The sequence below is a fragment of the Sturnus vulgaris genome, chromosome Z (genome assembly GCF_052056855.1).
Source record: "Sturnus vulgaris isolate bStuVul1 chromosome Z, bStuVul1.hap1, whole genome shotgun sequence".
Classification (NCBI taxonomy): domain Eukaryota; kingdom Metazoa; phylum Chordata; class Aves; order Passeriformes; family Sturnidae; genus Sturnus; species Sturnus vulgaris.
Window position 1 is genome coordinate 18,694,235 of NC_142283.1, and position 27,878 is coordinate 18,722,112.

General features: G+C 41.8%; 1 protein-coding gene across 1 annotated transcript in view; it reads left to right on the forward strand.

Moving 5' to 3' along the window:
• The first annotated feature begins 300 nt into the window (after positions 1-300).
• Positions 301-27,878, forward strand: part of KIAA1958 (KIAA1958 ortholog) — a 66,695-nt gene continuing 39,117 nt past the window's right edge. The window contains exon 1 of the mRNA XM_014889214.2: positions 301-403. The gene's annotated coding sequence lies outside the window, so the exon portion shown is untranslated. The remainder of the gene's footprint in view (positions 404-27,878) is intronic.

Below are 27,878 nucleotides of genomic sequence, written 5' to 3' on the forward strand. Positions count from 1 at the left end.
TGCGGTGTGCGGTGTGCGGTGTGCGGTGTGCGGTGTGCCATGGCACACAGCCTGCCGTGTTGTGCGGTGTGCGGTGTGCAGTGTGCCATGGCACACAGCCTGCGGTGTGCGCTGCCAGTCCGGGCCGGTGTGCGGGTGTGCCATTGCACACTTCCTGCGGTGCGGGGGACCGGGCGCCTGTTTCCGGTGGCTGACAGGAGCCGGAGCCCGCCGCTGCCTCCTCCGGCGCGGAGTACCACACACCCCCGCACACACCGCGGGGAGGAGGAGGAGGAAGAGGGCGGAGGGAGCAGAGCAGCCCCCCCGCCCCAGCCCCCGAGCGATATCGCCCTCATCCCCCCATGCAATACGGGCGATATAGCACAGTTCCCCGCCCCGCGCTCCCACGGACAGGCACCTGCAGGTACGTGACCCGCCCGGCCGCGCCGTGTGCGTGGATGCGTGTGCGGGGTGTGCGTGTGTGTGCATCCAGTGCTGCCCGCCGCGGGGGCGGGCGATACTCCCGTGTCTGGCTCGCTCTCCCTTTGTGCGCGGCCAAGGGCTCTCCTGGAAGCTTCACAGGAAGGGCACGGGGACGCGTCCCCCGGCCTTGTCGCGGAGGGCTCGGCGTGCGCCCCCGGGCTGCACGGGGCGTGCCGATCAAGGACAGGGGGAGGCAGCGGTGCTTGAGGGTCGTGGTTCGTCACAACACCCGGAGTGGAGTGGAGCCCCTTGCCCCGCGTTGCATCCTCTTGCAAAAAGTGACCCGTGCAGCCCCCGCCCCCCTCCCACCAACAGCTCCCGGCTGAAATAGAGGTGGGCAGGCGCCGGGGGCTGTGGTTTGGGGCCCCAGGGTCGGCTGCACCGAGAACGGGGCCGGGGACTGAGTGCCTGGCGGTGTGGTGTGCTCCCACGTGAGGTTCGAGCCCTCTGGCACCTCCCGCAGGGAAGCTCCGAGGGGTCCCTTTGGTCCCCAGCCCAAGCAGGCACTGAGGTGAGCTCTGGGAAAGGCAGCTCCACACTAACTTGTCTTGCCACCGAGACGAGACAGGAGCAATAAGGCAAGCCAGATAACAGAAGGAGGCTTGGAAGGGATGGTTACATGCAACAGAAAGGAGTGAAAACGATGGAGAGATATATTGAGCTTTCTGCAATTCAATTCTAGCTGTCAGACAGAGAGCTGCTCTCCAGAGTAACTATGACACGTTAAAACTCACCTTCCATCTACAGTGTTAGTGGTTATAAATATCTCCTGAACACAGCTGCCAGTTCAGTAGTACTAGACGTAGAGTACGGCTATTTCCATTCAAGTGAGTGAAGATCTGTCATAGGAACAAAACAATACTCAGTAAAAATGACATCCCCTGTATATGGCTGGCTTTCAACATTTAAATTGGTAATCCGTGAAGTTTGCTTTTGACTGCCTTCTTTGCCATTCCCCCACTTACCGTTCTCAAAAATACAACCTCTGCCAGTGGTGTTGCAACGCTAAAACTGTGATAGATGCTGAAGCTTGGCTGTGAACTGGCACAAATGGTACTGTTTTTCTGTAATGTTTTTCATTTTTCTGTTGAAGTGAAGTGGGACTAAGCACTTAGAGTGCTTGATAGCAGCAGTGAGAATTTGCATGAAACAAATGGTGACATCTCTTAGCTGTGTTCTGGATGGCAACTTTTCAGCTAAGGAATTAGGCTTGTTTTTCCTAACTTTTTTTTTTTTTTTTCTTTAAACAGAGTAACCCCAAAAGGTCTTTTAAGGTCAGGAATGACCAGTTCCTGTTTCTCTCATGGCTTCTTGACTTCTCCTCCATGTAATTCAGAGCTCAGACCAACAGGGCTGTACTCACGTGGTTGTGCAATTAACCTAATAACCTCAGCCAGCACCACACTGGGGATGCACGCCTGCCCCACAGCACCATGTGCATAGTTTCAGACCATTTCTGACTGACTGGCTTTACCAGGAGCCAGGAAAAATTGCCTTGAGGGTCAAACCTGCCTGTTGTCTCAGGCTGATTATTCAAACGTCATTTCAGGCTTGGCTAAACCTGTTTTTGCCCACTTCCAGACCCACACAGAAGTTGCAAATCACATGATTCATTTACTCACCTATTGTCTGTTTTGAGCTTGGTGCTCATCTTCCCCTTTTGCCTGTGGCTTTGAGCAAAAAGCTATTTTTCAACCTTTTGCTCCAGTTTATCAGCTCTTTGAAATCTCTCATAGGTAAGCTAACAAACAAACCTGATAGTTTAAAAACCTTGCACCCAGAGAAGTAATAGATATAAGAATTGGGAAAAAGATACTGTGTGGTTTAAGAATTAACAGAAAGTGTTGAGGGGATGATAGGTGGTCTTACATGCAAACTGTATAAAACTTGTGAGAGAGGTACATCATGGAGTTACTACTTTTGCTGTTGCCACTAATGTCAAGAGTGTAGCAGAAGTTTTCTTTGTATTCCACTAAAATAGCTAGGTGTTCAGAAAGTAACTTAAAACTTGGGGAGAAACCTTAGCAGCACAAGTACTCTCTAGCCATTGTTAGCAAGCTGGGGTTTTTTTGTGACCAAGTTGTGGACACACACATTTGGAGAGCTAGGGAATTACAGCTTGGAAATTCTTTTCAGGCCTGGATTTCTCCTGACTCTCAGGTCTATTCCCAGGCTGACAAGCTGACTACAGCTTCAGTTAGGGAGGGAATCTCCCAGGGTGATAATATGGTGAAAAACAGAGTGGAATTCATAATAAAGATTAACACCTGGTGTCTTTCCCATGGGATACATCCTGAGGTACTGTCCCAAGGATGTTTTTCCCAATTGTCCAATGAACTCCTGTCCTGTCCTAGCTGCACGTAACATACTTTAAATACGGGCTGTCCATAGAATAAAGTTGGCCTTTTTCCCCCAAAAGAGGTCCGTGTGTGTTGCTGTCCTTTCTCTCTCTTTGCAGTGCGGTAACCACACCAAGTATGTATTGACATTGCTCCTGTACTGATGTATCTAAGCACTGGTAATTGATATTTTGCCAGGAAGTTTTCTATAACTGAACTTACTGAAAGTTTCAAAAGCACACTATAATTCTGTTTCATTCAAGCAGTGATAATAGATTTATAGTCACGAGTTCCTAGAGCAGCAGCAGTTTGCTGCCTTAGCTGTTGACACCTGGCAGTCACCAGCTGTACCTGCCTTAAGAGGCCACTGAACCTCACCCTGGTGCCAGTTTGACGTGTGTCACCCACTGCAGCTCCATGGAGACTAGGAGTTTCAGCAATGACATCCTTCAGTATTTTCAGTCTCCTAGCCTTATGCCTCTCTGCCTTCCTTCCTTGTTAGTCATAAAATGCAGAAGAGGTCTGAAGGTTTTAAGTGTAATCCCAACCTTGGCACTCATTTCCATGGTGCCACTGTTTTCCCACATCTGCGCTCTGGGAGTGATAACCCATCCATGCACAGCTCACAGAGGCTGTGTGAAAATTAACTGCTGTTTGTAAGGCACTTTCGCAGAAATGTGTGTGACAATGGGTCCTCTTGAGGATTGTTACACATCTGGTAATTCAAGTGTAACTGGCTGAACATACCTGCTTCCAAAGGTTATTGCTGCACACCTTTTTTGCAAAGTAAAACAGGGTGAGATGAAGGTTAGTAAGTTAAAAGTAGAGCAAATTTTTATTGGCTTCTCTAGTCCCTTTCTGTGAAAAATATTTAAAAATTAGTGTTAGTCTGTATCAAATGTTTCCGTAATGGATTTGCATAGTAAGTTAAAGGAATTCAAAAGACAGTAGATACCTTCGTACTATGAATAATGAAGAGGACCAATGGAGCCCTGTTGCTTCATCTCCATTTACTTGACCTTGGTTCTGATTTGTTGATTTATGAACTTAATTTACTAGTCAGGTTGGTGAATTCTCTTGCGAGACAGAAATAACAGGGTGTCAGTCGTCTTACGTTTCTGTGGTAACGAGCACACCTCACAGATTCCAGAATGACACTCCTGGCTGGCCACTGACCATCTGTGTTTTTCCTAAAGTTAATAAAAGGTCTTGGCCATGTGACTGTCCAAACTCAAGCATTCAAAATGGAAACAAATAAAATAACAAATGCCTTCATCATGGTGAGATTGTAGTCATACATACACAATTAGGATGTAAGCAGATAACTTTCAGTATTTGTTTCCTTCTGAGAATCATATGGTGAAAAGTACCTATCTCAGATCCTGGGTTTAGTTTCATCTTTGTAGAGCCTCTGCTTTGCCTGACTGTGTTCTAAGAAATTATTCTGCGTGATCTAGGGGCTGTTCTCAATTACAGGTATTTTCCACATTTTCTGCACAGTAAGCTTTTATCACGGTCCTTGTATTGCTGAAGAGTTCTTTCATGCTTCATTCCCTTTTCTTATTTTTTGTTTAGTAACAGGCAGGATCTGAAACTTTTGTTCACTTGACTGATGTTAGTTCAGAGACATCCCATGCGTTCTGTTGGATCTGAGCATTTTAAGATTTTAGTCCTATGAAAAGTTGCAGGAACAAAAGTTTTCCTCTAAGTGCAGAATCTCAGGGTTAGATTCGTGGTATTCACTGAGTGAGTACTGTGACCTTCTGCAAGTTTTTATTTCTATTGTTCAAGGCAATTATTTTCTAAAAGCAGTCATCATACCTTAAATATTTTACATGTGTGTTTTACAAATAGTACCCAAGATAACTGGCAGAGATAAGGGGTGGAAAGAGATTCCTGTTTCATTTTCTCTCCAGCTTTGTTTACTTAATCTATTTATTTCTTCCTTCTTTGTATGGTCTACCCTGTTGTTTTCCTTTGTGATCTACAGTAAAGTGTCTTTGATCAGTGTGGACAATCAGGCATTAAAAAAATCTCTAACATTTTTTGAAAACAGGAACATAACCATATAGCAGTGATCAAACATCCAAATGTACACAAGACTTTACTTCTCATCTAGTCCAGTGGAAGCTTTCTTGCATCACCAGTGCTATAGTTTGAAAGCTTGATTTTTCAGTCCCTTCACCTAAGAACAGCTGCATCTCCACGAAAGAAATAGGCAAGAAAGGTCTCCAAGACAATTATTTTCTACAGCAGTTTTTTTCAAAATATGTTTAAAGGTGATAGTGTGATAATTGATAAAAGATTCGTGTTAATCACAAAAGTATTGGGGTTTGTGTAAACCAGAATATTAAACTCTGAAGTGAAGCATGGACACTAGATAAAGGAAATTATATAATTCTGTTTTAAATCACCTTGTGATATTATGTTATATTATGTTATGTTATGTTTTCCAAATAAGTTGCATCTACGACCAGCTTGCAAAATCAGACTTCCCAATAGCCCTTCCTGCCTTTGTCTGATCAATACTGCTTATCTCAAAGCCAGACTTCCAGAACTTCTCTGGTGGTTATCTACAAGGACCAGATGGTTATCTGTGAAACTGACTATTGCTGGAGATTTTGTGGATTGGGATAAGGATGTTTATTCGACCACCACTGCTTACCTGGCAAAATTGGGACAGCTAAAAAACCAAAAATGATTGATTAAAACGAGAAACCACAGTATAAGAAGAGGCTGCAAACCAAGGTTCAGTGGAGCGTGGTGTGGGCGGTGACCCCTCACGTTCCCCAGCGCGCTGCTTGCTTTGTCTATATCAAATAAAGCAATCTAAATTTTGCTGAATATCGAGACTTTTGTTTCTCATTAATAACAACAGCAACTGGTTTTAGTAATTTCGAATTTCACTGTCTATCCTCATGGGGTTAAGGCGGGAGAAAAGTAAAACCACTGATGATCTAGTAGGTCAGAGGTTTCAAATGAAATAAAGTGGAGTTAAATGAAGCAACGGGAGCCAGGCGAGGAGGCACGCCGTGAGATGTGTGGATGGTGCTCCTGGGGAGCTGGGAGAGCCGTCCTGCTGCCGTGGGACAGATGAAAGGTAGAGCCCTGCTGAGGTGACTAAGGTCCTGTTCCGCCCTCATGCAAGGCCCACAGCCTTTGTCATCTCTTTGTTACCCCCGGTACTCCTCATTTACATATAAATTGCCGTGTTTGGGCAGGGAGGTGGGGTTGCCCGAAGCAGCCGCCGTAAAAAAGGACAGCGAGTTACGTTGTGTGGGACTTCAGGGCATCAGAGACCCCCGTTGGCTGGATCCAGCACCACTGATCCCTCTCACTCTATCTCTTTTCTTTTTCTTTCTCTTTCCCTCTCCCTCCATCCTCTTTCTTCCTCTTTCTTATGTCATATTGCAAAGTTTACAAACACAGCCGTTTGCTAACGGTGTCCCTTCATGCGAGTGACCACTTGTAAGTTTTCCTTCAAATAAAATTGTTACTTGTTAAAGGACCACCAGCGTTCTTTTAGTGCATCTCTAGCCGGAGGTATTTTCGAACCTGAGTCACCTTCCTACCCCTCTTGCGTTGGGAAGTCCTAAGGGATACCAAATAAGTAGGCAGGGAAATAACCTCTCAGCTGAAAGCCAAGATGGGTTTGAGCAGTGCCAAGACAACAGCTGCCCGGGAAAGGCCAGAGCTTGACTGCTACTCTGTTTGAAGTTATTATCTCCCCCTCCCCTGTATCCGATTAAAAAAAACAGAGCTTCTAGTATGCTTCTGCTCAGCACAGACATTTATTTTTCAGGCGTAAATTTCCACGTGGTCAAGGACTGTGGTTTGCAAGATATAAACTACAGTAATACATTCTTCAGTAGTGACCCAAAAATAGCTGCTCTTATGTTTTGTAAATATGTAAAGGTGTGTCATATATAAATATTAATAGTATACAAATGTAAAATTATGCTTATTTATAAATACATATACACATATAAGATCAATAATACATATAAGTAATATAATTTTATTTTGAAATTCTGTTCTATATTCTGTATCATTAAATATAATATAGTCTATTAGCATGGTATATACACTTTAAAAAATTATTATTATTATTACTGTTGTTGTTGTTATTGTTGCTACTGTTAAATATGTTCTGACTGTAGTCAGATGAGAGAGACAACAGAAGTCTTGCACAGAAGGTGTCTGACTTCTGGAATGAGGGAGCTGTGGTTCTGCTGGAATTTGTCCTGTCCAATACTTTCCTGAGTGATACAGTGTAAGACATAATACACTTTTCTCTGTATTGCACTTGTGCAGAGCATGAGGCCAGAAAGAGACACAAAAATATTGGAGCACAGAATCAAATTTCAAAATCGTCTCAATGGGTTGGAGATCTGGGCAGGAGATGACAGGATGTGAGGTGTAGGGTTCTGCTCTATGCTAGGTGAGGAAATGCAATTTTTTGGTCTTTTTTTGGTATATATGGGGTTTTTTTAATTTTTTTTTTAATTGTAAACAAAAAATGCTGTTCAAAGGGAAGGGAGTAACTTTGCTCTGTGGCCAATGTGGAGGGAACAATTTTCAGTAGGAGGGAAGGTCAGGGCTAGGCATCAAAACATTTTCATTAGCCAGTGTGATATGGGAGTAGGTGTGCAGAGGGGTGTCAGTGGCACAAAGAGGAAAACACTGTGGTGAAATGAAAACACTTCTCAATTGGCATATCTTCAGCTTTTTCCTTGTCGTAGCCCTGGTATGTGATATGTTGGTGCAGGAAAGGTCTGGAACAGTGAGAAATCTCCTCTGTTTAGTGGAACCACACGCTGGCATGGTATGTACACTTTATCTGGGCTATAGCAAGTACTTCCACGCAGTTGTGCATAGCAAGTTTCTTGAATGAGAAAGCTAATATTTTCCCAAAATTAGGAAGAGATTAGCTTTTGGCATGCACTAGGTGTTGCCGTGTAACTTTCCTGTTTGTCTCTTCTCCTTGAACCTGAAGTCAGAGTGTAATTTCTATACTTCTATTATACTTCTTTCTATTTCTATTCTTCTGGTATCTTTGCAGCCTAAGTACGGAGGGGAAAGGGTGTATTTATGTTACAAATGTTCTCCCAAAGCTGTAGAGAAAACCCTCATCGCCCTGTGATAGTTTACAAAATCTTCTGCAACACACCATAAGGAGACAGCATATTTTAGCTGGTAACACTCCAAATGTCATAGCTTGGAATTTGCAAAATATTGCAGGGTAGAAAAAAAATTAATGAACTATTCTCAAAATGTAGAAGCTGGCACTTTTTTTTTTTTTTAATATGTGAGATTTTGATCTTACTGTTGAGCCAGCTTTGTACAGAAGATGTCCAACTACTCATGCAGTGCAATGTTTTCTGTTTTCCATCATGTGGATTGTCCCCTATGGCCGTCTGCAGTCATACTAGGTCATGCCACTCTACACTCCTGAGGTTAAATATTTGCTCAGATTTTGTTGTAACTGAAAGCTTTTTATAGAGTCTTTCTTTTTTTCATGTTTAATGAGGAAAGCGAGTATTTCCTGTTCAAAATTTAGATTTCATACTGTCTTTTATTAGCTTTGTTAGGGGGAAGAATGATATTTGGTTTATTTTTTTTAAACTTTCTGATCTGTAACTATAAAAACAAGGGTGTGCTTTTAAAAACTGAGCTCTTACAGTGCCAGCATTAATTTTTTTAAACCCAGGAGGCAAACATTTATTGTGTAACCAGTAAATTGCAATTGAAACTGTTCCGTAAAGTGGTTGGCATAGTCTCTGCCAGATATGCGTATCCTAGCAATTTTACCAGACTTGATGAGTGCTGATGACTTAATTTCAAACCACTCAAGTTTAACATTTCCATCTCTGATTTCCAAAAGTACTATTACTATAACAATTGTGGAAATAAGCAAGTTAAAAAGAAGTGTTGTGTTTTCTGTTTATAACAATTTATTATTAACTGTCTGCTGTCGGATATTTTCCAAATCTTCTAGATTTCAAGTCGCATTTTAATGTAGATTCTCTTTGCAATATTAAAATTAGTGCCTCCAAGCCAAGACATGCAAAAAAACCTTATGCAAATAATATGTCTAACCTCTTTCAATTAAATCCTGTTTTCTGCACACTGATTCCCTTCATAGCAGTGTACAGTTAAAAACCCCGTAAATGACGAATTTTATCTAAACTCAATGTTATGAATTAAACAAGCAATGTAGTATATTCCACCCATTTTATCTGACCTGGTGTTTGGCATCAGCCTAAAAATCAGGCACAGTGCCAAGTGTTTGCTGAACAGGCAGTGTGATTTGATTGAAATATTGGTGACAAAGATTTTTTGGCTGGGGAGAGCTGGGTCAGATATTCTGTTTTCACAAATCTGTCTTGATTTGAAGAACAGAATTTACTCATTGTGGGATGAAGAAGGTCAGAAAATTATATATGCAATATGTATAAATACAGAGAAAGTAGATTTTGTTTTCCTTTTGTCTCACCATAAATAGTCTAAGGCCTCATTCCTATAACATATTAGACATTATGGTACTATAGAGCAGAATACAGGTGAGTTAACCTCTCAGAAACAGAAGCCTCAATCAATTAATGCTTGCAAGTTTTAGTAGATAGTTACTAGATAATTAAGTTCTAAGCATTTTCTTCCTGTTTGTTGTTTTGTTGTTTTTTTTTCCCCAAATAGTCTACCCTTCTGTTAGCTTTTTTCCTCTGGTTCAATAATCTATTCTGAAATAATGAGACTGATTTCATGTAGCAATGTGCAGGAGCCTTTCTTAGCACGGTGTTCACATGTATGAAGGAAAAAAGGTGTCCTGGCAGGGGAAAAAAAATTGTAAATTTGGATTTACCATTTGTTTTTGACCACAAGAGAATACATTATACTGAGCATTGCAAATAAGTCATGTTTTGGAACAGCTCCACAATATAGTGGAGCATTACTGAAATACAGCAGAAGGCAATTTATATGGAGGTTGGTTATTTACCCGGCCTCTCATTTGCAAGTAACATTCTGCATTTAAATTGAGCTCCCTTCAATATGCTGCATCTGCTTTAACATGCTGCGTTTGCTATATGCATTTGAATAGTCCCATAAAGATGGCCAAAATTTGTTTTGGTCTAGCCAGTAGTCAAAGAAAAATAGCAGTTCAGATCCATATATCAAAGATATGTATGATTAACCATTGCATTTTGTGTTTGTGTGTGTTAACATTCAGTGCTTTCCTGTTGGATAGTTAACTCTGTAAAGCAAAGTAACCTCTTTCCAGTCAGGCATCTCTAAACCTATGTCACCTCTGCTGACCTCCTAGATACTGATTAAACAGTTTGGCTGTGTTTGATTAGCTTAGTTTGCACAACATTTAACTGCTGCAGGAATATTTACATGGGATAATACTGTAAAGATGGGGGAGGTAAAAACCTAGGACCACTTCAGCAGGCTTTATGAAACAAAGATATATGAATACATTATGTATGTATGTATTTTAAAGTCTCAGGACTGCTCTGTGGGATCAATGATTTTTTTTTCCCTGTGGAGTTGCTCCTTCAGTGGAAGGCATTGGTTTCCCTTATTGGAGCAGTCCTCCTTGCGGCTCTGCCTGATGTTGGTGCCCTGTCCACAGCTGTGAGATCCACATGGGGCATGAGGAATATGCCTTTCAACAAGGTGAGAGCAAAGCAAATTGCTCTGTGTTTTACTTTATTACTGTTGGTGCACTGCCACTGTCCCAGTACAATGAAAAATCAGAAAGTCTGAGTGAGCACATGTAGACATCAGCTGTTCGCTCTCTTTCCCTGTCTACCTCCACCTGTGAATTTCACTGCTTGCCTGTGTTATAAATGAGAAACAAAAGTCTCGATATTCAGCAAAATTTAGATTACTTTATTTGATACAGACAAAGCAAGCAGCACGCTGGGGAACGTGAGGGGTCACCGCCCACACCACGCTCCACTGAACCTTGGTTTGCAGCCTCTTCTTGTACTATGGTTTCTCGTTGTAATCAATAATTTTTGGTTTTTTGCTGTCATAATTTTGCCAGGTAAGCAGTGGTGGTCGAATAAACATCCTTATCCCAATCCACAAAATCTCCAGCAATAGTCAGTTTCACAGATAACCATCTGGTCCTTGTAGATAACCACCAGAGAAGTTCTGGAAGTCTGGCTTTGAGATAAGCAGTATTGATCAGACAAAGGCAGGAAGGGCTATTGGGAAGTCTGATTTTGCAAGCTGGTCGTAGATGCAACTTATTTGGAAAACATAACATAACATAATGTAATATAACATAATATAACAAGGTGATTTAAAACAGAATTATATAATTTCCTTTATCTAGTGTCCATGCTTCACTTCAGAGTTTAGTATTCTGGTTTACGCAAACCCCAATACTTTTGTGACTAACACGAATCTTTTATCAATTATCACACCTACACTGTGCTATGTGGGAAGATAAGTTTGCTTGTTTCCTCCAGCATAACTAGGGTAAATTTGTAATATTAGTTATGTCTGTCCCTTTCATCGAATGCCATTTATTCCACAACTAATGACCACTGGGCAGTGTTGTTCATTAATGTGTTCCAAGGGAGTTGCCAGTCATTTTTTTCTCACTTGAGCTGGGGTTTGTTTGTTTATTGTTTGTTTGTTTACTTTCTGGAGACTAGCTCTCCAGAAAAAAATCAGAGTGATCAGGGCACCCATCATTCTTCAGAGGGGACTTCTCACTAAGTTGGAGGAGCATCTGCATATGGCTCTTGAGACTCCCATGAGAAGGAAGGAACTGGAGTCTTTGCTTAAATGAAACTCTGTCCTGGCCCCTGCAGATATCATTATCGAAGTTTGGGAACTGACTTGGTAAGTCAGTAGGAAGGCTTTCAGGACACACAGGGTTGCCTTGATGGTACCATACAAATATTTTCTAATAATTAGGACAGCCTTTGGTAGCCTTAATAGGGGGTTGGGGAGTAATGGGTAGGAACATCCTGGCTGTGCAAAGGGGCCAGGGCTTTTGTGTGGAGGAGCCTAACATTCCTCTGGGGTGTCAGATTTATACACTGCCGTTTGTAGGTACAATGAGTTTCCTGAGATCTTGCACTTTTTGTCCAGGCTGGTATCCCAGGAAAAGTGTTTCTGGTACTAGGCTGAGCAGTGGTCTGCAGTACTGGCTGGTGTAAAAGCCTCCTCACAGCCAACCAACAGCTGGGAGGGTTGGACCCCTTGTCATGGCTTCACCCCAGCCAGCAGCTGACTCTCACACAGCCACTCGCTCACTCCCCCGCCAGTGGGACTGGGGAGAGAATCAGAAATACAGAAGCTGGAAAACTCATGAGTTGAGATAAAGGTGGTTTAATAGGGAAAACAAAACATGCATACAAGGAAAACCAAACAAGGAATTCATTCACTGTTCCCCATGGGCAGGCAGGTGTTCAAGCCATCTCCATGAAAGCAGGACCCCATCATGTGCAGTGCTTACTAGGACAGACAAATGCCATGACTCCATATGTTCCCCCTTTTCTCTTTCTTTGCCCCACTTTACTGAGCATGATGTCACACACTCTGGAATATCTCTGGTGAGTTGGAGTCACCTGTCCCAGCTGTGTCTCCTTCCAGCCTCCTATGCACCCCCAACTTCCTCACCAGTGTGGAAGTACAAACAGCAGAAAAGGCCTTGGTTATGTTTAAGCCCTGCTCAGCAATACATTTTGCCAATGGGCAGGCTCAGTACGACAGACATATACACCAGCTTTAAGGAAGAAGTGTAATTTATTATAGTTCAACACAGCAAAGAATTGCAAAAGGCTAAGCTAAGCAATGCACTTAATCATTACTACAAAGGATTACCTACAGTGATTGAGAAGGATACATCACTGGTTACCCTAGTATTTACCAACATTCAGATCCACAGATCAGCTGGGGAGCCCTGATCACAGTGAGGGACTGGAGACCCACGCCTGATAACTGGGAAATCCTACACGGTGTGTCCACTGATAAGCGAGGTTTCCATCTTCAGTGTGAGAGGGGCTGGCTTTTATATAGTGGAATAAACAAGTTTGCATACATTCTAGTGCCGAAGCATCTGGTTTCATTCTCCTCTTGGTTTCTTCCCAAAGCCTGGCCAGGGCTCAAGGAGGAACCAAGGGAGTTGACTTTGACCATATACCTCCAAACAAGGCCAGATGTTTGGTTTCATGGCCTTGTCCGGCCTCTAAACACAGAAAGATAAATTCATTCTTATCACACTACATATTCCGCTAATGAGGGGATACAAATATCATAATGCTAATTATCATGCATATTTTGCTAATGAGTGGATACAAATACCATATAACTTTTAGTTGCAAGGTTCATCTAGAGGTCAGCTTTATCCCAGGGCCTGTTATTCAGGACTCAGTACTTCACAGTATCAAAACTGTATTATCAACCCTGTGTCCAGCACACATCCAGAAGACAGCTCCTTACCAGCCACCAGGAAGAAAATTAACTCTACCTGGCCCGAAACCAGCACAGGCACCATGACTTATGCCAGAACCCTCTGTCAGGAAGGTCCTGCTCACGCATCAGGAAGGTTTCCTGTTCCCATTGCATAATGCTTTTGCAAGAATTAATGCCTAATCCCCAAGACATGAGGGATATTATTTAAGTATTATTAAAAGTAAGGTAAATTAAGTTATATAGGTCATTTTCATCTGCTTCACCTTTCGTCTCTACTTAATGACCACTTTGAAAGACTCTCACTGCCATCAGTGGTCTGGCAGTTTTCCCTTGTGACTGTTGTTCAAGTGTGATCCTTTCTGGTTTCATTTGTGTTAAATGCTGCATTACTTTAAATTACACTTCGCTTGTGCAAGATACTTTCTCAAAAATAATAGAAGTGTATCACTTTCGCAGAATGTATAATTATACTATAAGGAATTAAGAATTCAAGAGGATGTCAAAGTAAAATTTCTGCTAATGTGACACACTATTTGAGAAACAATGCCTTGGTTTTGTTGTGTGGGATGTATTCTTTTTCCTGTTTTCTGTCAGAGGACTGACAAAAGAAAGAGACATTATCATTTTTCACATGGTTTGACCCATTAGATTATTTGGTAGAAAGTATTTGAGTAGGTGACAAATTGAATTGCTTTTAGATTTCCAAGATGCTTAAGATAGAAAATAGAAAAGATAGCACTAGGTATACATGCTGCATATATAATAATATTACTGCCAAGGAAATTTAATTCAGTCTCCAGTGATGGGTTTGGGCAGATGTTTTGCATTCGGCTAGAGATAAGGTAATGCATGCAGTGCAGTCTTAAGTAAGTAGGAACAGAATGAAACTGATATTCTGCATTAGTTGTGTATTATTTATTGTATCGGATAGAAGTATAGAGCAGACACCTGATGCTTACACCATCTGCCTGGTATCCGAAGAGCAGGGAGGTGCTGTCTGGACTTTCTGTGCAGGAGTTGCCTGAGAAATGCTTTTATTTTGTAAACCACTCCTTTGCTCGTGTTTTTCTGGATAATTTGCTTTCTCTGCTAAGGCTATAGTTCTGGCATTAAAAATCAAGGTTTGCATTTAGTAGTTGACTGCAATGTCTCAGTGGTCCCAATATTTTATACCAAGACAGTGAAAAACTGCAGTTATGATCATCTGCTATATTTCTGTGAAACCAGTATTTCTGTGCTCTGGGGGCAGGAAACTGCAGGAAGAGAGTTTTCATAGACTGACAGAATCATAGAATATGTAGGTTGGAAGGGACCCTCGAAGATAATTGAGCCCAACTCCTGGCACTGTGAAAGACACCCCAAGAGTCACACCATGTGCCTGAGCATTGTCCAAACAATTCTTGAGCTCTGTCAGGGTGGTGCTGTGACCATTTCCCTGGGAAGCCTCTGGGTGAAGAACCTTTTTTCTAATATCCAGCCTAAACCTCCCCTGACTCAGCTTCATGTTTTTTCCTCGGTGTCATTGGTCACAGAGGAGGAATCAGTACTTGTCCCTCTGCTTCCTCTCAAGAGGAAGTTCTAAGTGCAGTGAGGTGTCCTCTCAGTCTCCTTCAGGCTGAGCAGACCAAGTAACCTCAGCCATGGCCTCACATGGCTTTCCCTCCAGACTCTTCACCATCCTCATGGCCGTTCTTTGGACGCTCTATATTGTCTTTGTGTCTTTTTTGTGTTGTGGCACCCAGACCTGCCCCCAGCACTGGAGCTGAGGCTGCCCCAGCTTAGAGCAGAGAAGGACAATCCCCTACCTTGCCTGGCTGTGATGCTGTGCCTGATGCCCCCCAGGACAGGGGTTACCCTCCTGGCTGCCAGGGCACTGCTGGCTCAAGTTTTGGGCTAGTTCATTATCAGAATATACTGTGGAGGGGAAAAAAGCCTCAAGTTTTGAAAATCTACTTTGATTGAGAACTCTGAAGCATAGGTGTGAATAATATCCTCAGAAAAATAATGAGAGAAGGATGAAAACAACTCAAAAAATACAAAGAAGTTTCCAGCCCCTCAAGTTGGAGATAAACTAATGGAAGAAATTATCCATTGCACTAGATAATTAGATGATTACATGCCACTGTGGTATTTAGGTGGGAGGATGAGGAACTTTAAAACTGAGTTTTCCTCAAAAGCCATGTAGCTTAGGACTGGTGTTTCCTGAAGGAGCTTACTGCATTTTGGTGTAAATCTCTCAAGAGAAAATGAAATTTTGAATCAGATTCTCTGGACAGGAGACTACAATTCCCTCTGGATTGCAGTTTGCAGTAGCCTGTCTTGATTCTGTTCACTGTCCATCCAGCTATCCCTGTGGTAGAAATGAGACACAAAAACTCTTCCCCACAGGCAGGGTTAGAGCAATAGTATTTTCCTAGTAAGAGAAGAAAACAATATTCAACAATGTCTTTTTGAGGCTAGTGTCTTACTGATACCTTGAGGAGAAAGGGGCTATAACTAAACAGCAAGATTTAAAAATGGGCAATGCAAGGGCTGCCTGGTGCTGCCTGATGCTTGTCAGGAAATGCAGCTTGATGTGTGTAGTGCATGTGAACCTTATGCACTCTACTGCACTTGCAGTGTGCAAGCCACCAGGTTTGTCCATGCAAAGCAACAGGTCTGCATTTTGCTGGCAGAAAGTTAGTTTGCTCTTTCTTATGGGATGTATTTTCTTATACTAGAGGAGTACAGAGTAACTGGGTGGACAATTGCGGCAAGACAGTATTTGCTCTGACAAAATCCTGTTTTATTCCGTTTTGCTTTGTGTTGATAAAGGTTGCTGATGTGCATGCTGGGGATTGAGTGGGCTGTGAGTGGGAAGTCTGAGGCTGCTGGAGAGAACAGTTTTTCAGGAACTGCTGCTGTAAATAAAACCCTTGGCCTGTCTGGTTGCCAGCTAATGTTTCTCAGTTAACAGAGAATGTTTTCTCGAAACTGCCATAAAGGGCAATCTTGCTTTTTCTGTCGTAAGGGTGGTTTGAAAAGGTTTAAAAGGATTGTGAATTTAATTTTGAGGTACCTATGCATGCCAAGCTCACCAAGATAGCTCCCAACTCTCCCTCTATGCTGCATGGCAAGGAGAACACATGCTGCTCCAGCTCCTGCACCTTACCAAAATCCCCTCTGCTTTCAAGACTGTGCAAACTGTCACTAGTGAGTTACATCTTGCTTGTTAACCTTAGTAGCAAAGGAATTTCGTGTGCCATTAGTGGGAAGGTACGAGAAAGATCAAGTGAGACCCTCACTGTTCATCACTCAGGATCTGCCATATGACTGTCAACTCAGAATGCCGCTTGGGAATGCCAGTGACATGCATGTACCATGAAGGTGCAGGGGCTGAATGAAGCTGATGGAATTGAACCATGCTGGAAACCTTCACATTACCTTCTACCAGTCCCTCTGGATGGATCTAGTTGGCTCACATATTTCTGCATGCTTTTATGCTGAATGGTAAAACTACTACAAATGTTGACTACAAATCATAGCAGTCAGATGCTGTGAGGAAGAATTAAGAAAATTACAGGCATGTGTGACCTTTGCTGAAACTGGCAGTGAGTATTTCATTTAAACATCTGGGTTAAGAGTGTATTTCTTAATAGAAATTTTTAAAGTTGGTCTTTAACTTTCTGTGGAAGCACTTGTTAAAGCAGAGGCAGGTGACAGTGCTGCTCTGTTTCACTGAGAAGCTAAGTGCAGTGCTTTAGACATTACCACTTGTCTTCTTTATAGACATTAGTTTAAATACATATCTGTGTTTTGGGGTTTTGGTAGCTTTTTGCTTACATTCATTTCTTAAATCAGTCTTTTCCTAATGTTAACTGCTGGTGCCATAGACTTTGTGCATTACTGGCTTCACAAATATTCCATAAGTAAAGGAAGTGAACTGGCTGTTTGTAAAGCATGAAGCTAATCAAAACAGCCCCATCATTGGATGCTGCCAAGTGGTGGCTGTGGTTCAGATTTGCACCATGTTTGAGTGATAAGCAATTGCAGCCCCCCAGGTGAGCAGGTCAGTCTCACCAGGCACCTTCTGCCTAGAAGCAAGGTAGTTTCCAATGCTCTCACCTATTGCCACTGGCCTGAGTGATCTCCATGCACTGGAGAGCAATGCCAGAGTGGGTTTCTTCTGCATCTCTTGTATCTTCACACGGTTGGCTCAAGTATCACTTTTGGTTACTGGCACAGAACCGATCCTGCCTGCCAAATGGTGTATTTGTCCCAGAGGCTGCTCTCCTTCCCCTTGCCCCACACTGTCCATCTTGTCTAGTCTGTAGGACTGGACTTTGGATAAGAACAACCAAAAAGCTTTATGTTTAAAATTGTTTTTTAAATGGCTAGTTACCAAATACAGTGCTCTTAGCTATGAAATGTTTAACTTGCACAGGTGTGCTGCAGAGAGAGAACTCTTTTGACTGCCTTTCCCTGCCTATCATCTTCCAAAACTGTATAGCCAAGAGATTTTAATTTCTTCCCTTTCTGTCTTTGGCAGATTTATCCTTGTATTGCACAGCTATTCTAAACAGAGGCCTTTTAAAATGCTGTGAGAGGCTTTATTTTTGTTTGCCTCTCTTTTAGAAGTATTCCTAAGTCCATTTATTCCAGTCTGGCAGACAGCAAGTAGGCTAAATTTCACATCCACTCAGCATTTTGCTTGCTTTAGCAGCCACAGGAATAGACTCCTCCGTAGTGTGCTGTGGTGCAGTTTGAAATGAAATCTACTTTTAACAAAGGTGGACACACTTCCATCTCTCCAAGGACCTACTTCACGTTTTCAACTGGTCTAAAAGCAGTATCATAAAAGATATTTAAAGGGGGAACAGAGCTGTTTAGTTTTGTCTCATGCTGCTGCTAGGTCTTACAAAACTGTGGAGCTTGCCCTTTGCAAATGTAATTTGGGTTGCTCAGACTTCTCAGATGTCCTGAGTTTTGTAAAGCCTTTTGAGTGCTTTGTTTCTGTGCCATTTTTTTGTGGACATGGACAGTTAACGTGGCTACAAAGAGGAACAGTTACAGAAGTGCCAGCATTCATGCCTCATCAGAAGCAACACTTAAATAGTTGCATTTCTGCTCTAATGAAATGGTTACATTTTAAAAGGCAATTGTAGAAAGATCATCTTGTCCATAGCGTAGATGACACCAGGAGCAACATGTATGTCTGTCCTACAAGCCTTCAGTGTGTTCACCTGTTGTGTGTGGCAGAATTTCATTTCCTGTTGCTGCAGGAAAGCGTGGGTCAGAAATGGTGTCCAACCTTCTGTCTAGCCAGGACAGGGGCGTGTTGAGCTTTCCAGGACAGTAAATGAAATGTGTGCTTCCATTTGGCACACCAGCAAAATCCCCACACAGGGGGCTGCTTTGGTAAGTGCTGGTTCACAGCATTGTCTTTGGCTTTGTTCACATCATGGGACTGTCACTGGAGATGCCAGCTTGCTCTGACCTTTCAATGTAGTCTCATACAAATGCTATTGAAGCTTAGACTGCACTGGCAACATCAGAAGGGCTTGGAGGTTGAACATAGCAGGGGCAATTTTCAGTGGTAATAATCAGCACTTCCAGCTTTCTCTTTGGTGCCAACATGCACCTTTTACTTGCAATTGGGCAGATGGAGGTGTGTGTGTGAACGTATGACAGGAACTGCCATTCAGATCTGGAGGATTCTGTTTTCTCCTGCCTTGTATGTAGCACAGTGACTGCTGAGATGCCTGCAGGTAAAGGTGAAATACTGTCAGTGCAAAACAAGGTGAAATTCAGCTCAAGGCCCACATGTGGTGTAAGGCAGGGGGTAATTATCCCTCTGGCTTCTTTCTGAGGTAGCTCCAGCATTGACAATTTGCAGAAGGGTTAGAGGATATCTTACCTTGGCAAATTCAGAAGAAGCGCTACTATCTAGAGAGATGTGACATCATTACTGCAGAGTTTGGTGGTAATAATTTTCACTGCTGCCCCGCAGCTGTATCTCACTTTGCAACTGGAAGGAACCAGCCTTGTTTTCGGACACCTCAAGAGTGGTGTGAAGCATCAATACAAGAATTCATGGTACAGATTTTTCTGTTTTGGACTCAACGTACTAGTAAATAATCAGGAGCTTTGACTGAAACAGCTCTTTCTGAGAGGAGAGGAAACTGTCTCAGTGCATGGACAGTGAAATTCGATTGAAAAAATATGAGCAGAAATTAAAGAAAACTGGTCAGAACAGTTCAGTATGCTTACATCCTGTATAAATGTCAGCATGTTCTTTTTCACCCTTTCTCCTTTTTATTTTGGGTTTTAATTTCTAAATAAGACCCTATGTCATTCCTCACTATAATTCCAAAATAGCTCTTCTGGGTTCTGTTTTATTTCTTCAAGCAAGACATGTCCAGATGTCTTCTGTGTGTAAGACATCTGACTGGTTTTAAATGCAGATTACTCCATGACACAGTTGAATGACTGAGTATCAAATCTGTGCATGTCCTTGCAGAAAATGTTTTCAATGATTAGATTAATACTTAGTAGATTAGAAAGCTCTGTGTTACCTGCAGTATTATCCTTAGTTATTCTTAGCATGTTTTTCAGTGTTTGTCATTGATTATAGGTTATTAATACCTAGAGGCAGTTAGAAGAAGTTAGATATTGATATCAATGTCCCTGCATGCCTACACAGTATGACACTTCTGCTTGTATTTGTGGGATAAAGGTGTGTTAGGTTTTTTCCCGTTTTTAATTTTTTTTTTTTTTGAATGAGGAAAGGCTGTATATCTTCTATTAACTCTAGTCAAGGGCTGGATTAAATGAAACCACAAGAAAGAATTAGTTAGAAACATAGAAACGTGGTCAGGTTGGTATAGTAAAACATCTGCTGTTTTCTTTGAAACCTACTATATTTTAAGAAATATTTTGGTTGATTGTCTGTTATTTAATTGGGGAGAGGAGAGGAGAGGAGAGGAGAGGAGAGGAGAGGAGAGGAGAGGAGAGGAGAGGAGAGGAGAGGAGAGGAGAGGAGAGGAGAGGAGAGGAGAGGAGAGGAGAGGAGAGGAGAGGAGAGGAGAGGAGAGGAGAGGAGAGGAGAGGAGAGGAGAGGAGAGGAGAGGAGAGGAGAGGAGAGGAGAGGAGAGGAGAGGAGAGGAGAGGAGAGGAGAGGAGAGGAGAGGATCACAGATGGAAAAATTTATATTTTTGTTTTTTTTAAATTATCTTTCTCGAGACTAAGAAATTTGTCAGGATGCATTTCTTGAAAGTTAAAGGTTTGCTTTGGAGGTGTATACCTTACAATAAATTCCTATCCTGCTTGTAGTTAGTTTTATTTAGCTGTTTATACTAGCTTGCATTTGTCTAGGGCCATTTCTCACTCTAATGAAATGAACCAGTATGCATAGAAATGAGTAATTTTGGAAGGAATTTCCTCATCTATTTTTGTACAGTAAGTCCAGTACTAATAAAGCATAACAAAAACAGACTTTAATGAATCACAGAATCATAGAATGGTTTGGGCTGGAAGGGACTTAAAGATCTAGTTCCAGCCCCCTCTGCCATGGACAGGGATGCCACTCACTAGATCAGGTTCCTCAGAGCCCCATCCCACCTGGCCTTGAACATTTCCAGGAATGGGGCATCCACAGGTTAATGAAGAGATATGATATAACTATGTATCACATAGAAAGAAAATATCCAACCATATATGAACATTTTTTTCTTATACACCTGCTTCCATTTTACTGGTCCTGTGATTTATTCAGTATTGTTTTCACTTACTTTGCCAAACATTCAGCAGTGTATGTATCATGTTGTTTTGCACTTCATTTGTCCAAAGGCTTCAGTTTGGGTTTTGAATATCCAAGAGAAAATAAGTGAGAGTTTTTAAGACTTCAGAATCGTGCATTATAGGTAGAGTTCTTTTTCCAAAGTCTTTTGCATGACAGTTGAATATTCTGGAGTTTTTCTTAATCATGCACCTTCCCTAAATCTACATGTGATGTATACCAAATCCTGCACTGATGTTAATAAGAACTGTGCTTGCTTGAGAACATGCACTTTTTCTTTTGGCCAAAGCTCCAGTACTTACTTGCCTAGTTAGAGTTTTGTCAGGTTTTCAGATCGTCAGGGTCAGATTTTATAGATGTTTAGTTTACATAGACCTCTGAAGATCCCAGTCAGTGCTTTTGATTGCATAAATTCTTCTAAGAGCTGAGGCCTGGGTTGACTGAGCCAGCCAATGTGAAAGGGCTGTACATGTACAGCTGTTGAAGCCTCCATAGTTCCAGCCCCACTGAACCCAGATCTGCAGGTTTTTGTGGTGGCATGCAGAGTGGCCTGGGTGGGCTCAGTCTCTAAGATCTCTGGATGTCCTGTTCCCTATCTTCTCCATCAAGAGAATAGTTGGTAAGCCTGCTTGTCCTGTGGGATTGCCACCAACCCCTCACCTGTGTGTGGGTAATCATCACAAGGCATCAATCTTTGCATACTTTCAGGGAACTCATCTCAATAATCTTAAAATACAATCTGTTTTAAACCTTGGTTTTATTTTCATTTTAATTGCAGTTGGTCAGTGATATTATGTTAGAAGCACACAGCTAGATATATTTTTAGGGACAAAAGGAAACTTGGTACATAGTTGAGCATTTGAAGCATTTCTAATCTTTTTTTCCTCTGGCTGTCAGCTACAGGATGTTTCCCTGTATTTTTGTCTGGCCTACATTTGAATGCAAATCCTTGCTAGCTCATTTCTAGGGCAGCTTTTATATCACTGGTTTTTCTACATCATGTCAAAGTCAGGTCTAAGAACTTTTATTAGGGACTCAGTTGCATATGATCTGTTACACACAGTTGGATATGAGACTGTGGATGGAATAATCTGCTATCTTTAAGTTTCTTGTATTTTTTTCAAAATTGTTTGCCAAGAACAACTCTTTTCTCTGAGATTGGGTTTTAAAAAAAAAATATTTTAAAAAGCTCCAGGACAGGACCTCAGAGTGATGCCAATAGTTCAATGATAACAATAATTGTTGATACTTCAAAAAGCACACTGTAAAGACAGTTCAGAATGTTTTTCTTTCTGAGAATTAAGTCCTTGGAGAATCATTTCACATCCAAAACCACCTCTGTGTTAAAAAAAGAAAAAACTTAAACCTTTAAATTCTAGTAAAGGAAGTGAAGTTTCATCCTCACACGGAAATGCTGAATTTCTACAGTTTTTCTAATTTCTGTAGGAAATTACCTCTGTTTTTCATAGGTGGTTAGTAGTGGTTTTTTGCTCACATTTTTTAGCCAGGTAACGTATTTTCAGTATTGCTATAGTAGAACTACTCCAATTTTCAATCGGTTTAGAAAAGCCCTGAAATGAAAGAAATCCTGCAAATAAAAATTACAAATAAAATCTGGCACAGTAAAGCCTTTCGTCCACAGAAACTGCCTGTGTTTGCTTGTGAGTAATGGCATGGAATAGTTAAGTTGTTTGGGCTGGAACTGAAGGCATTGATTTCCCTCTAAGAAGATGGGGGAGTTTGGTTTTCATAATTTTTGTGCAAGTCAGTGTTAGTATTCCTGTTTTCTTTTCAGTAAATCATGTGCAGGCTTTCTCTTAATATAATTTCTAGGAAAATGAAGGGCCAGGGAAAACATCTTGCCTTCAGGCTCTCTGTGCTTGATTCTTCTTATTGTAATTCTAAAGTTAGAGAGAGTACCCACACTCTGTTGTAAACTCAGGAAATTATATATTTTAAATATTTTCCAAACATGGGGTGTGATTTCTCCATTAAAGAATGATAGTGAACTGCAAGCTGAGACAAATCCTAATGTCTTTGATATAATGCAGTTTTATTCTCAGGTCATCATGAGAAATGGCATGAAGGCCGATGCAATTTTGGAACAAATTTTAATAAGCAATACAAAATAACCAATCCATGATAGATAAGCTCCCTGGCAACTTCAATAAAATACAGACTATTTTATTCAAGTGCTCAGGACCTTAAAATCTTATTGTTGATATACTTTTCAGCTTTCCCAGAAGATGTATTCTTTCTTTAAAAATGGCTTTGCTGAATACATAGATGATAAAATATGAGAGATAGCAAAGATTGACTTGAGGCTACAGAAAAACACCCTGCTATGTTTTACTAATCCTGTTGCACAGGCATCTTCTCAATTAGTCCTGTGTTGTAGCACTGTTTGCACGGTGTAGCAATGTGCATTGTTGTCACCATTGCATTTGCCTTTGACACTCATATTGACAAAACTCGTGGAGGCATTGTGAATATCAGGTTTTTACCCTGGCACTGCTGCAGCGTAGTTGTTTAACTATTAAGGAGTTGACTGGATGCAGTTTGCTGTCATTATTGTATTTGTCTCTTCCCAGAGGAAGTTTCACCCCAGAAGCTCTGCATTGAGTACTGGTGTACCTGAGAGTCCATTCTTGGTTATTGTGCCTGCTTCTTGTGGCAAAAGCAAAACCAGGGCCATTTTTTCCCTCTGGAAAGTTGTATTGCTGTTGTCACCTCAGCACTCTGCTCAGCTTGCTCTGAGTGATGATGCCAGCTCTGTATAAAACACATGTTGGAGTCATTAGAAGTGGAGGCAAGAATTTCTAGCACTTACAAGAGGTACTGAATTGAGAAAAATTGAGCAAGAGGTCTTATTTTTGGATTTTTTTGTTTTGACAGACAAAATGTGAACTCAAAGCAATAGAATCTGGACTACTAGAGGGATTAAGTACTGGTGACTGAGGTAGAAAATGTTACCTAAAACAATGATGAAAGAATTATATGAGTATACAGGCATATTTTCATCAGTTTGGGCTTTTCAAAAAACAGAAATCAAAATTACAGAATCACAGAATCAGTTAGTTTGAAAAAGATCTCTGATGCCATCAAATACAATGGCATTTGTGGCACTAGGTGCCACATCCGATCTTCTGTTATGCACTTCCAGGAATGGTGACTCCATGACCTCCCAGGGCAGCCCAGGCCAATGTTTAATCCCCTTTCTGTGAAGAAATTGTTAATGTCCAACCTGAACCCCTTGAGGCTATGTCCTCTTATTTTTTTGCTAGTTGTCTGGAAGAAGAGACCAAACACAACTGGCTACACCTTCCTTTCAGAGTTACAGCCTCCTTTTCTCCAAGTTACACGGCCCCCAGCTCCCTCAGCCACTTCTCATCAGACCTGTGCTCCAGACCCTTCCCCAGCTCCTTTGCTGTTTTCTGGACACACTCCAGCACCTCAGTGTCCTTCCAGTAGTGAGGGCCCCAAAATTGGACATGGCACTCGAGGCACAGCCTCACCAGTGCCAAGTACAGAGGGACAGTCACTGTCCTGCTCCTGCTGGCCACACTATTGCTGATACAAGTCAGGATGCTGTTGGCCACCTGGGCATTTTCTGCCTCATGTTCAGCTGCTGTTGACTGCCATCCTTGGATCCTTTTCCACTGGGCAGCTTTCCAGCCATTCTGCTCCCTAGCCTGTAGCACTATATGGGTTTGTTATGGCCAAAGTGCAGGACTCAGCACTTGGTCTAGCTGAACCTCACACAATTGGCCTCAGCCCATCTATCTAGCCTGTCCAAAATTCATCCATCTAGGGAAGTGGCTGCAGTGACATTATTCCTTGGGCAAGTCTAACCTCACAGAAGAGACATTTTGGACCTGGTTCAATGGCTACTGCAATCAGTGGAGTCTTCACCTTGGTGGCTATTGAGCTCTTCTAAGCAAATTTGATGGTGAATAGCTTGGCTGCACCACAATAGCTGTTTCTTTCTGTGCTACAGTGGTCCTACCTGTATTCAAGGAATGAGGAACAGTGCAACAGTAAAAATGTTAGAGGTGGAAACATTTTGCTTTTGCTATTGAAAGATATTTTATGAAAAGGATGGGTTTTATTTGAAGATGTGGAAAATTTCAGTGTCAGACCCATTATAACCTCAGTGGAAGGTAGAGTCAAAATTCACAAATCACAGTTACACAGTTTTCCAAGTGCTTGGAAATCCAGGATGGATTTTGCACTGATCATCGTTCTTGCTGCATCACTTCCATTGCTGCTAGTAGAGAAAGACATGAGTACAACTGAAAATGGTTGTTCTTGCCATGCTTTTCTCTGCTTGCTAACCCAGGGGTGCATAATGGTCCTTGGACAGTTCATCTAACAGTATATAAGCCTGTGGAACTGCTAGTCCTAAAACTTGCTTTCATTTGTCAGTCTGAAGGAACACAGTTTTTTTAACCTATGGCACAGAGTCCATGTTGTTTCTCAGGTCCTTGTTGCAGATCACAGTGAGAAGTATCTTTTCTAACAAAATGAGATTTATTTCATTGAGACTTTGAGAGAAGGTTTCAGGGGTGCACTTGCTAAACAGTGAATTGAACAAGCTGGATTTGGTGCTTTCAAAATCCTAAAATCTTTTCTGGGTTCAGCTGTACAGTGCTTAGCTGTAAGTAGTGTGGAATGTTGATATTTTACAGCACTACATTAGTGCTACAGAGCTTCTGTGAAGAGCATGGCAGAACATGTTCTTTATAGGATGTATAAGGAAGACACAGGATAAAAAAGATAAAGCATAGTACTGCCAAGTGCTTTGATTTCTCTGGAGCTGGAGGTACTCAGCAACTCCGCAGATACATTCATGAACTGTAGAAAGGTCACTTCCATTTCAGACATGGTCCTTCCTCAGCAAGAAGAAGCAGCCCTGTGCATTTCTGTACCATTCTCTGATGATCCTACATCCCGCAAATGAGAACACCCAAATCAGGCCAATATTCCTGAGGACTGAAACTCAGGACAGGGAAGCACCAGAGGCACCAGCACACAGGGTGGCTTGGTCAGGGATTCATTATAAGAATTTAGCATGTCTGAGGAATTATCAAAAGAATCAAAATGGGCTGGAGTGAGAAATACGTCAGTCTCAGAAAGCTTAACTGAGACTTTGGCATGTAGGTAATAGGAGAGTTTCTTATGTACAAATTCTAGCTCAGATTGATCAGGTTTCCTGCACCACCTGTTCTGCTCCCTTTTCACCACCTTCTTCTGGTGCTCGTTTGGTCTCTCTGTGACCCTTCAGCCACAGTGTGCAAGAGCAAGGCTCACACAGATCCTGTTTAGTAGGTGCTGCGGAAAAAGATTACAAAATGGAAGTAGTGGTGCCTGTAGTATTACATTCAGATTAAGGATTGAGTCCTCAAACTCTTCTTTAGTGAATTCTGTTGTCAATGGATGAATCATTTTACTTTGTGAATGAGGCAGGCCCTTGGGAGGCTCTAAATCCTGTGATAGTCTTCCACGTGAAAAGGTGAAGAAACCCACAAACACTGTCCCAGGCAGCTGAAGGAGTTTCTGGCAAACAGGTTTTGCTGCTTTGCTCTGGCTTGCTGTGATGATAGCTGCAGCTGAAGGCATGCCATACTTGGCAAGGAAAGCATCCTGAAGACTAACCATCAACTTAGAAGGAGCTGCAGCCTTGTCGACTAAATGTGGCAGACAAGCATGACGTTTTTTTGAATGGAGTACAGCATTACTTGCCCAGAAACAAATGTATTATTTTTTCTTCGTACTACCCTCTGAGCCCCTCTCTCAGGAAAGCATTCTTGATGCTGCTTGTTATTGATAGGAATTGTAATTGTGGTTCATTGAGAGTAAAGCCTGCTTATTCAGTAGCAGAGCTCCTACTGATTTCAGAAAGCACAAAATCTCTGAGACACAAGAGGGAAGGCACTTGCTACACATAAATTACTGAATTTATGTAAAATTTGGGATCCTAGAATTGTGGAGGTCAAAAACTGTCTTTTAATGTTCTAGGAATCAGGTTTTAGTTTTTATACAGTTGTCTGATTAGAACAATTATTTTTTATTATTAACAGAAGTAAATTTTGCACTGTATTCTTACTTGAGAATCTTGAACTTTTAGAAAATTTTCAGTAGTATCAGCCTTAGCATCACATCCCAAGAGGACTGTTAATGTAGTCCTGGCTATATTCCCTTGAAAAAAAATCAGCATGGAAGTACTAATGGTAATAAAATTTCAAACATAGATAAGTGTGATGCAAGTTAGTGTAAATCAACTTATCTAACTTAACTTACCCTGTGAAGGAAATCCATTGCTAACTACCTGGGGTTCTGTGAGAGGACAGAATCCCAACAAGGTTCTTTTCCTTCTTTACAACCCCATGCACCCATCACCCTCCCTGAACTGCTGGTCCACCAAATTCATGTTCCAGTGTACAGACACTGCTGAAGGACATCCACTTCCCACTCCACATCTCTATATCATCCCATTTTCTTGCATTCAGTTCCTTCACTGCATCCTCACCTCTGTTGCCTCCTTTCTGAGGGAGCCATATCACAGAATTCCCTTTTAGTCTTGAGGAACCTTCCAGAATGTCCTAACCAAAACTCCACTCTATCATTTTCATTTGCAAGGAGCCAAAAGAGAAAATGTAGTTGAGGTAGCCAGATCTCTGCTCCCCAATGGTGTTTGTTCATTCTTTTAATGGGATAAAGGAGAGGGTTCATGTTGGACAGTTACCAATTGCTATTGCTCCTGGGACTTGCCTGGTGCATCTTCTCTGCATCATAACAAAGAGCCTCTTGCTATTGGGCTGTGCTAAATCGGGAAAAACTTTATCTACATTGAAGTAGCTAA